Here is an 8,449-nt window from a genome sequence, read left to right on the forward strand (position 1 = left end):
GCCACCATCACCGAGACGCGAATCATGTCCGGTGGCGAGACGACCGTCATCCACTGCCAAAGCTCTTAGATCGGGACATGCCGAATTTCGCCAAGGACGCAACGGTGCAGCCTCAAACCTGCAACCCCACCATCATCCATCATTCTGAGAGGGTGATGTTAAGGAGGGAAGCAGGACTTCATCTTTACCGCCATGGTTGGGCCATATCGCGTTTGGGACGCAACGGCGCAACGTCTGGACATCCCAGCCACCATCACCAAGACGCAAATCATGTCTAGTGGCGAGACGACCGTCGTCCACTGCCAAAGCTCTTAGATCGAGACATGCCATATTGCGTCAGGGACGCAACGGCGTAGCCTAAGGCCTGCAACCCCACCATCATCCATCATTCTGAGAGGGTCATGTCAAGGAGGGAAGAAGGACTTCATCTTTGCCACCATGGTTGGGCCATATCGCATTTGTGACACAACGGCGCAGCGTCCGGACATCCCAACCACCATCACCCAGAAGCGAATCATGTTCGGTGGCGAGAGGACCATCATCCACTGCCAAAGCTCTTAGATCGGGACATGCCATATTTCGCTAGAGACGCAACGGCGCAGCCTCAGGCCTGCAACCCCACCATCATCCATCATCGTGAGAGGGTCATGTCAAGGAGGGAAGCAGGACTTCATCTATGCCGCCATGGTTGGGCAATATCGCGTTTGTGACGCAACGGCGCAACGTCCCGACATCCCAGCCACCATCACCGAGACGCGAATCATGTCCGGTGGCGAGACGACCGTCATCCACTGCCAAAGCTCTTAGATCGGGACATGCCATATTGCGCCAGGGACGCAACGGCGCAGCCTCTGGCTTGCAACCCCACCATCATCAATCATTCTGAGAGGGTCATGTCAAGGAGGGAAGCAGGACTTCTTCTTTACCACCATGGTTGGGCCATATTGTGTTCGTGACGCAACGGCGCAGCGTCCGGACATCCCAGCCATCATCACCCAGACGCGAATCATGTCCAGTGGCGAGACGACTGTCATCCACTGCCAAAGCTCTTAGATCGAGACATGCCATATTGCGCCAGGGACGCAACGACACAGCCTCAGGCTTGCCACCTCGCCATCATTCAGAGGGGGGTCATGTCATGAAAGGAAGCAGGACTTCATCTGGCTGCATTCGTTGGTGCCATATCACGTCTTAGAGACACGACGACGTAGTGTCGAGACATCCCCACCTCCTCACCCAACGCACAGCACTAGGATCGGTGCGAGGGAAACCGTTGTCCACTGCCCAAACTCTTCGATCGGGACAACGCACATGGTGCCATATTACGCCACGGACGCAACGGCGCAACCTCGGGACTGCCACCCCACCGTCATCCAGAGCGGATCGTGTCAGGGAGGGAAGCAGGACTTCTTCTGGCTCCTTTGGGTGGTATATCGCATCTTAGACGCGGATGTACAGCAGTCGAGATAGCTTCCCTAGCCGCACTCGGAAGCACACCATCATCCTGCTGCCTTGCAGATCGGATCCACATGGAGGTCGACCTTCATTCCCTGCAAGTGTTTGCATGTGTCTAAGGGGAGGCAGGAGACGCATGCGTTTACCTAGTTCCAAGTCTCCTCAACTATGTTTGATAGCTTAAAACATGGGAAATTCAAGAGTGGCTGCTATTCCACCGAAACTAGCATACAAAGTTTTTTCTAAAGGGTAACCCATCCCACCACACCACCATGCCCAGTGCGTAATGACGTGCGCCCAAATCAGCTTTTCGGGGGCTAATACACGCTGGAGCATTGAACCTCAAGCTCCTGCACTGCCCGTCCTGGCCCATAAAATTGTTTGAGCGGGTCCTAGTGTATCAGAATAGCTGGTGAGGTGGGATGGGACGGCTCAGAGCACACCACAGTGCACTGTGTGGCTTGGATGGTGGGCACCGAGGTATGCATCTATGCATGGTGTCGCGAGGGCCGGGGGCATTACGCACACGTCTTGGGTAGGGAGGAGCAACGAGGTGTGCGTCAAGGCACGACGCATCACCACACGCACGATTGAATGCAGCGGGGCTCGTGGGTCGGTGAGATGCCCGAGCAAAGCACACCAACGCAGCATGGATTGAGGGCACCACGGAGGGTGCCTGGGCACACGGCGTCACGAGGGCCGACTGGTAGGCGAGAAAGGCAGACCCAAGCAATATGTCAGGTGGGCACCTATCTGGCTAACTAGGCACAGCGCCATAAGTGCCTTCAAGCTGAACTAGCGGCAAGCACCCACGCAGTAAGGGTGGAGGGCACCGAGATGTGCATTTAGGCACACGGCGCCGCCAGGGCCGCCGGGTAGCTGGAGCAAGGTACACCCACGCTGCATGGGTTGACGGATGCGTGGTGAGCACTGAGGTGTGCGCCTAGACACAGCACATCGACTTTCCACAGGTCATCCCAGAAAAGGCACACCCCAGCAGTATGCGCCAAGCGGAAAACGAGTAGCACTCCTAGGAACCCTGCCTTGAGTGCCTACGAGTTGAACAAGCTGGGCACAACCACGTGGCATGGGTGGCGAAAACCGAGGTGTATGGTTAGGTAGAGCACATCGGAAGTCTACGGTTGGGCCACAGCAGGCCACTCCCACGCATTGGCAGCACGCCTAACACAAATCACATACCTCAGCCTCGTCCCAACCTGGTGCCCACCCTTCCTAATTATGTTTCATGGCTTAAAACACCTGACATTCCTGAGTGACACCTGTTGGGGGTCAAACTAGCATACATTTGGCCTCATCACGACCCATTCCACCTGAGAGCACAATGTTCCATCCTAGGGTGAATCACCACCACACAGCAAGGTTGAAGGCAGCGAGCCTCGAGGGCCGGTGGGATGAACGAGCTAGACAAATCCACGCAGCATGGGTTGAGGGCTCCATGGTGTGCACCAAGGCACACGGTGCCACGATGGCCTACGTGTAGCCAGTGCAAGGCACACCCGTACAGTTTGCCTGGTGGGCACCTAGGTGTGCACCTAGGTACACGACATCGCGAGGGTCATCCGATCACCGATCAAGGGACACCCAAGCTGTATGCCATGTGTGCACCACGATGTGCCTAGGCACAACGCAACAATGGCATCCAGGTTGCCCGAGCTGGGAACACCCGCGAGGTATGGGTGGTGAGCACTAACCTGTGCGCCTGGGCACCATGCATCGACAGTCCACAAGTCAGCAGAGGCGAGTTACACCCACGCAGTTTGCGTGGAGAGCACTAAGCAGTGTGCCTCGGCACAAAGCATCCAGGGTCCGCATGTCAGCCGAGGTGAGGCACACCCATGTAGTACGGGTTGAGGGCACCGCGGTATGCGCCTAGGCACACGGCGCCACCGAGGCATACGGGTTGCCCCATAAAGGCACACCCATGCAGTTTTCCAGGTGAGCACAGAGGTGTGCGTCTAAGCAAACGGCGTCGCGAGGGAGTACGGGCTGACCGACTAGGCACACCCACGCAGTATGCCTGGTGGGTACGGAGGTGTGTGCCTAGGCCCACGGTGGGATGAAGGCCAACGGGTTGCCTAAGCTGGGAGCACCCGTGAGGTATGCCTGGTGGGTACCGAGGTGGGTACCGGGGTCTGCTCTAGTAAGGCACACCCACGCAGTAAGCGTTGAGGGCTTAGCCATGTGCGCTTAAGCACACAGTGCCGTGATGGCTTGCGGGTTGCCCAAGCAAGGCACAACCTCGCAGTTTGCCTGGTGGGCATCGAGGTGTGCTCCTAGGCACGTGGCGTCGATCTGAGCAACTTGACAAAGCGCATCCGGGGTCTACGAGTCAGCCAGAGCATGCCACACCCACACATCAGCAGCACGCCTAGCACAAATCCCATACCTCAGCCTCGTCCCAACCTGTTGCCCCATTTTCCCAATTATGTTTCATGGCTTAAAACATCTGATATTCTTGAGTGACACCTGTTGGGGGTCAAACTAGCATACATTTGGCCTCATCACGACCCATACCACCTCAGTGCGCAATGTTGCATCCTTGAGTGCATCACCACAACACGCAAGGTTGAAGGCAAGGAGCCTCGAGGGCCGGTCGGATGAACGAGCTAGGTAAAGCCACATAGCATGGTTTGAGGGCTCCATGGTGTGCGCCTAGGCACACGGTGCCACGATGGCCTACGCGTAGCCCGAACAAGGCACACCCGCACAGTTTGCCTGGAGGACACCAAGGTGTGCACCTTGGGACAACGCATCTAGGGTACACGGGTCAGCCCAAGCAAGACACACCCACGCAGTATGGGTTGAGGGCCTGGCCGTGTGCGCCTAGGCACATGGCCCCGTGATGACTTGCGGTTTGCCCGAGCAAGGAACAACCACAAAGTTTGCTTGGTGGGCATCAAGGTGTGCTGCTAGGCATGTGACGTCGAGCTATGCGACTTGATGGAGAGCATCCAAGGTCTACGGGTCAGCCAGAGCATGCCACACCAATGCAATCGTAGCACGCCTAACACAAATCACATACCTCAGCCTCGTCCCAACCTGGTGCCCAACCATCCCTATAATGTTTCATGGCTTAAAACACCTGACATTCTTGTGTGACACCTGTTGGGGGTCAAACTAGCATACATTTGGCCTCATCACGACCCATACCACCTCAATGCACAATGTTGATCCTTGAGTGCTTCACCACCACACGCAAGGTTGAAGGTAGAGAGATTCAAGGGACGGTGGGATGAACGAGCTAAGCAAAACCACGCAGCATGGGTTGAGGGCACCATGGTGTGCACCTAGGCAAATGGTGCCACGATGGCCTACTCGTAGCCCGAGCAAGGCACACCGCACAGTTTGCCTAGTGGGCATCGAGGTGTGCACCTAGATACACGGCATCGCGTGGGCCTGCCGGTCACCGAGCAAAGGACACCCAAGTTGTATGCCTGGTGTGCTCCAACATGTGTGCATAGGCACAAGGCAACAATGGCCTCCAGGTTGCCCGAGATTGGAACACCCGCGCGGTATAGGTGGTGAGCACTAAGCCGTGCACCAAGGCACAATGCATCGACGGTCCACAAGTCTGCCGAGGCGAGGCACACCCAAGCAGTATGTGTGGTGAGCACTAAGCTGTGTGCCTCAGCACAATGCATTGAGGGACCACCAGTCAGCCGAGGTAAGGCACACCATTGTAGTATGGGTTGAGGGCTCTGCGGTGTGCGCCTAGGCACACGGCGTCGCGGAGGCATACGGGTTGCCCCATCAAGGCACACCCACGCAGTTTGCCAAGTGGGCACCGAGGTGCACGCGTGCATGCGTGTGTCATGCCACAGTGCCTAAGTGTCGTGTGCCGTGTGCGCGTTGCGCGTCACACGCGTGCATGCACGGGTGTGCATGCACGATTTTTATACGCCCATTTTGCAGCTCTTGGGCCGGCCACGAGATTTAGAGATGGGTCATAGCGGGTCAACAAGTGGACCAACGACGGGAAACGAAGAGGGGCGGCTCGGGGCCTGGCGGGCGGTCGAGACGGGTCAAACGAAGGCAACGTGAGGGGCCTCCCCATCCCCCTCAACATTGTTCCACAGCTTAAAACACCTGGAAATCCAAACTGGCACCTAATGGGGAAAAATTGGCATACGTTTTTCCCAAGCACGACCCATACAACCTCATCCCACCGCGTTGCCTGCCTGGGTGCATCACCACAGGCACGGTTGGAGGCAAGGGACCTCGACAGCCGGCGGGATGCCCGAGCGTGGCTCACCCGCGCTGCATGGTCGGTGGGCGTCGGGTTGGGCGTCGAGTCACATGGTGCCACGAGGGACTCCGGCTCGCCGAGCTTGGCGCACCCACGTCGTATGGGTTGAGGGCTCCCCGGTGGCCGACGGGTGGTGGGCAGGCTCGAGCTTGGTGAACCCACCGCGGGCTGCACGTGCGTGCGTGCATCGTGCCTAAGTGATGTGCATCGTGTGCGCGTTGCGTGTCGCACGCTTGCGTGCGTGTGTGTGCGCTTGCTATTTTTATATGCTCGTTTTGCAGCTCCGGGGCAGGCCACGAGATTCGAAGATGGGTCATAGCGGGTCGATGAGTGGATCAACGGTGGGACACGGGGAGGGGCGGCTCGGGGCCCGGCCAGCTATCGGGACGGGTTCAACGAAAGCAACCTGAGGGGCCTCCCCATCCCCCTCAACATTGTTCCACAGCTTAAAACACCTGGAAATCCAAAGTGGCACCTAATAGGGACAAACTGGCATACGTTTTCCCCAAGCACGACCCATACCACCTCATCCCACCGCGTTGCCTGCCTGGGTGCATCACCACAGGCACGGTTGGAGGCAGGGGACCTCGACGACCGGCGGGATGCCCGAGCGTGGCTCCCCCACGCTGCATGGTCGGTGGGCGTCGGGTTGGGCGTTGAGTCGCACGGTGCCGCGAGGGCCTCCGGCTCGCTCGAGCTTGGCGCACCCACTCCGTATGGGTTGAGGGCTCCGTGTTGGTCGACAGGTGGTGGGCAGGCTCGAGTCTGGTGAACCCACCGCGGTGCGCGCATGCGTGCGTGGGTCGTGCCTAAGTGTTGTGCGTTGTGTGCGCATTGCGCGTCGCACGCGTGCGTGCACGCATGTGCGTGCACGATTTTTATATGCCCATTTTGCAGCTCTTGGGCCAGCCACGAGATTCGGACATGGGTCATATCGGGTCGACAAGTGGACCAACAGCGGGACACGGGGAGGGGCGGCTCAGGGCCTGGCAGGCGGTCGGGACGGGTCAAACAAAGCCAACGTGAGGGGCCTCCACATCCCCCTCAACATTGTTCCACAGCTTAAAACACTTGGAAATCCAAAGTGGCACCTAATGGGGACAAACTGGCATACTTTTTCTCCAAGCACGACCCATACCACCTCATCCCACCGCGTTGCCTGCCTGGGTGCATCACCACAGGCACGAATGGAGGCAGGGGACCTCGACGGCAGCCGGGATGCCCGAGCGTGGCTCACCCACGCAGCATGGTCGGCGGGTGTCGAGTCGCACGGTGCCGCGAGGGCCTCCGGCTCGCCCGAGCTTGGTTGAGGGCTCCGCGGTGGCCGACGGGTGGTGAGCAGGCTTGAGCTTGGTGAACCCACCAAGGTGCGCGCGTGCGTGAGTTCGTTGTGCCTAAGTGTTGTGCGTCGTGTGCGCGTTGCGTGTCGCACGCGTGCGTGCGGGCATGTGCGCTTACGATTTTTATATGCCCATTTTGCAGCTTCCGGGTCAGCCACGAGATTCGGAGATGGGTCATAGAGGGTCGACGAGTGGACCAACGGCGGGACATGGGGAGGGGCGGCTCGGGGCCTGGCGGGCTGTCGGGACGGGTTCAACGAAGGCAACCTAAGGGGCCTCCCCATCCCCCTCAACATTGTTCCATAGCTTAAAACACCTAGAAATCCAGAGTGGCACCTAATGGGGCAAACTGGCATACGTTTTCCCCAAGCACGACCCATACCACCTCATCCCACCGCGTTGCCTGCCTGGAGGCAGGGGACCTCGACGGCCGGTGGGATGCCCGAGCGTGGCTCACCCACGCAGCATGGTCGGCGGGTGTCGAGTCGCACGGTGCCGCGAGGGCCTCCGGCTCGCCTGAGCTTGGTTGAGGGCTCCGCGGTGGCCGACGGGTGGTGAGCAGGCTCGAGCTTGGTGAACCCACCATGGTGCACGCGTGCGTGAGTTCGTCGTGCCTAAGTGCTGTGCGTCGTGTGCGCGTTGCGCGTCGCACGCGTGCGTGCGGGCATGTGCGCTTACGATTTTTATATGCCCATTTTTTGGCTTCCGGGTCAGCCACGAGATTCGGAGATGGGTCATAGAGGGTCGACGAGTGGACCAACGGCAGGACACGGGGAGGGGCGGCTCGGGGCCTGGCGGGCTGTCGGGACGGGTTCAACGAAGGCAACCTAAGGGGCCTCCCCATCCCCCTCAACATTGTTCCATAGCTTAAAACACCTAGAAATCCAGAGTGGCACCTAATGGGGCAAACTGGCATACGTTTTCCCCAAGCACGACCCATACCACCTCATCCCACCGCGTTGCCTGCCTGGAGGCAGGGGACCTCGACGGCCGGTGGGATGCCCGAGCGTGGCTCACCCACGCAGCATGGTCGGCGGGTGTCGAGTCGCACGGTGCCGCGAGGGCCTCCGGCTCGCCTGAGCTTGGTTGAGGGCTCCGCGGTGGCCGACGGGTGGTGAGCAGGCTCGAGCTTGGTGAACCCACCATGGTGCGCGCGTGCGTGAGTTCGTCGTGCCTAAGTGCTGTGCGTCGTGTGCGCGTTGCGCGTCGCACGCGTGCGTGCGGGCATGTGCGCTTACGATTTTTATATGCCCGTTTTTCGGCTTCCGGGTCAGCCACGAGATTCGGAGATGGGTCATAGAGGGTTGACGAGTGGACCAACGGCAGGACACGGGGAGGGGCGGCTCGGGGCCTGGCGGGCTGTCGGGACGGGTTCAACGAAGGCAAC

Source organism: Amborella trichopoda, chromosome 1, assembly GCF_054954075.1.
Source record: "Amborella trichopoda isolate Santa Cruz 75 chromosome 1, AtrichopodaSantaCruz75HAP2 v2.0, whole genome shotgun sequence".
NCBI lineage: Eukaryota > Viridiplantae > Streptophyta > Magnoliopsida > Amborellales > Amborellaceae > Amborella > Amborella trichopoda.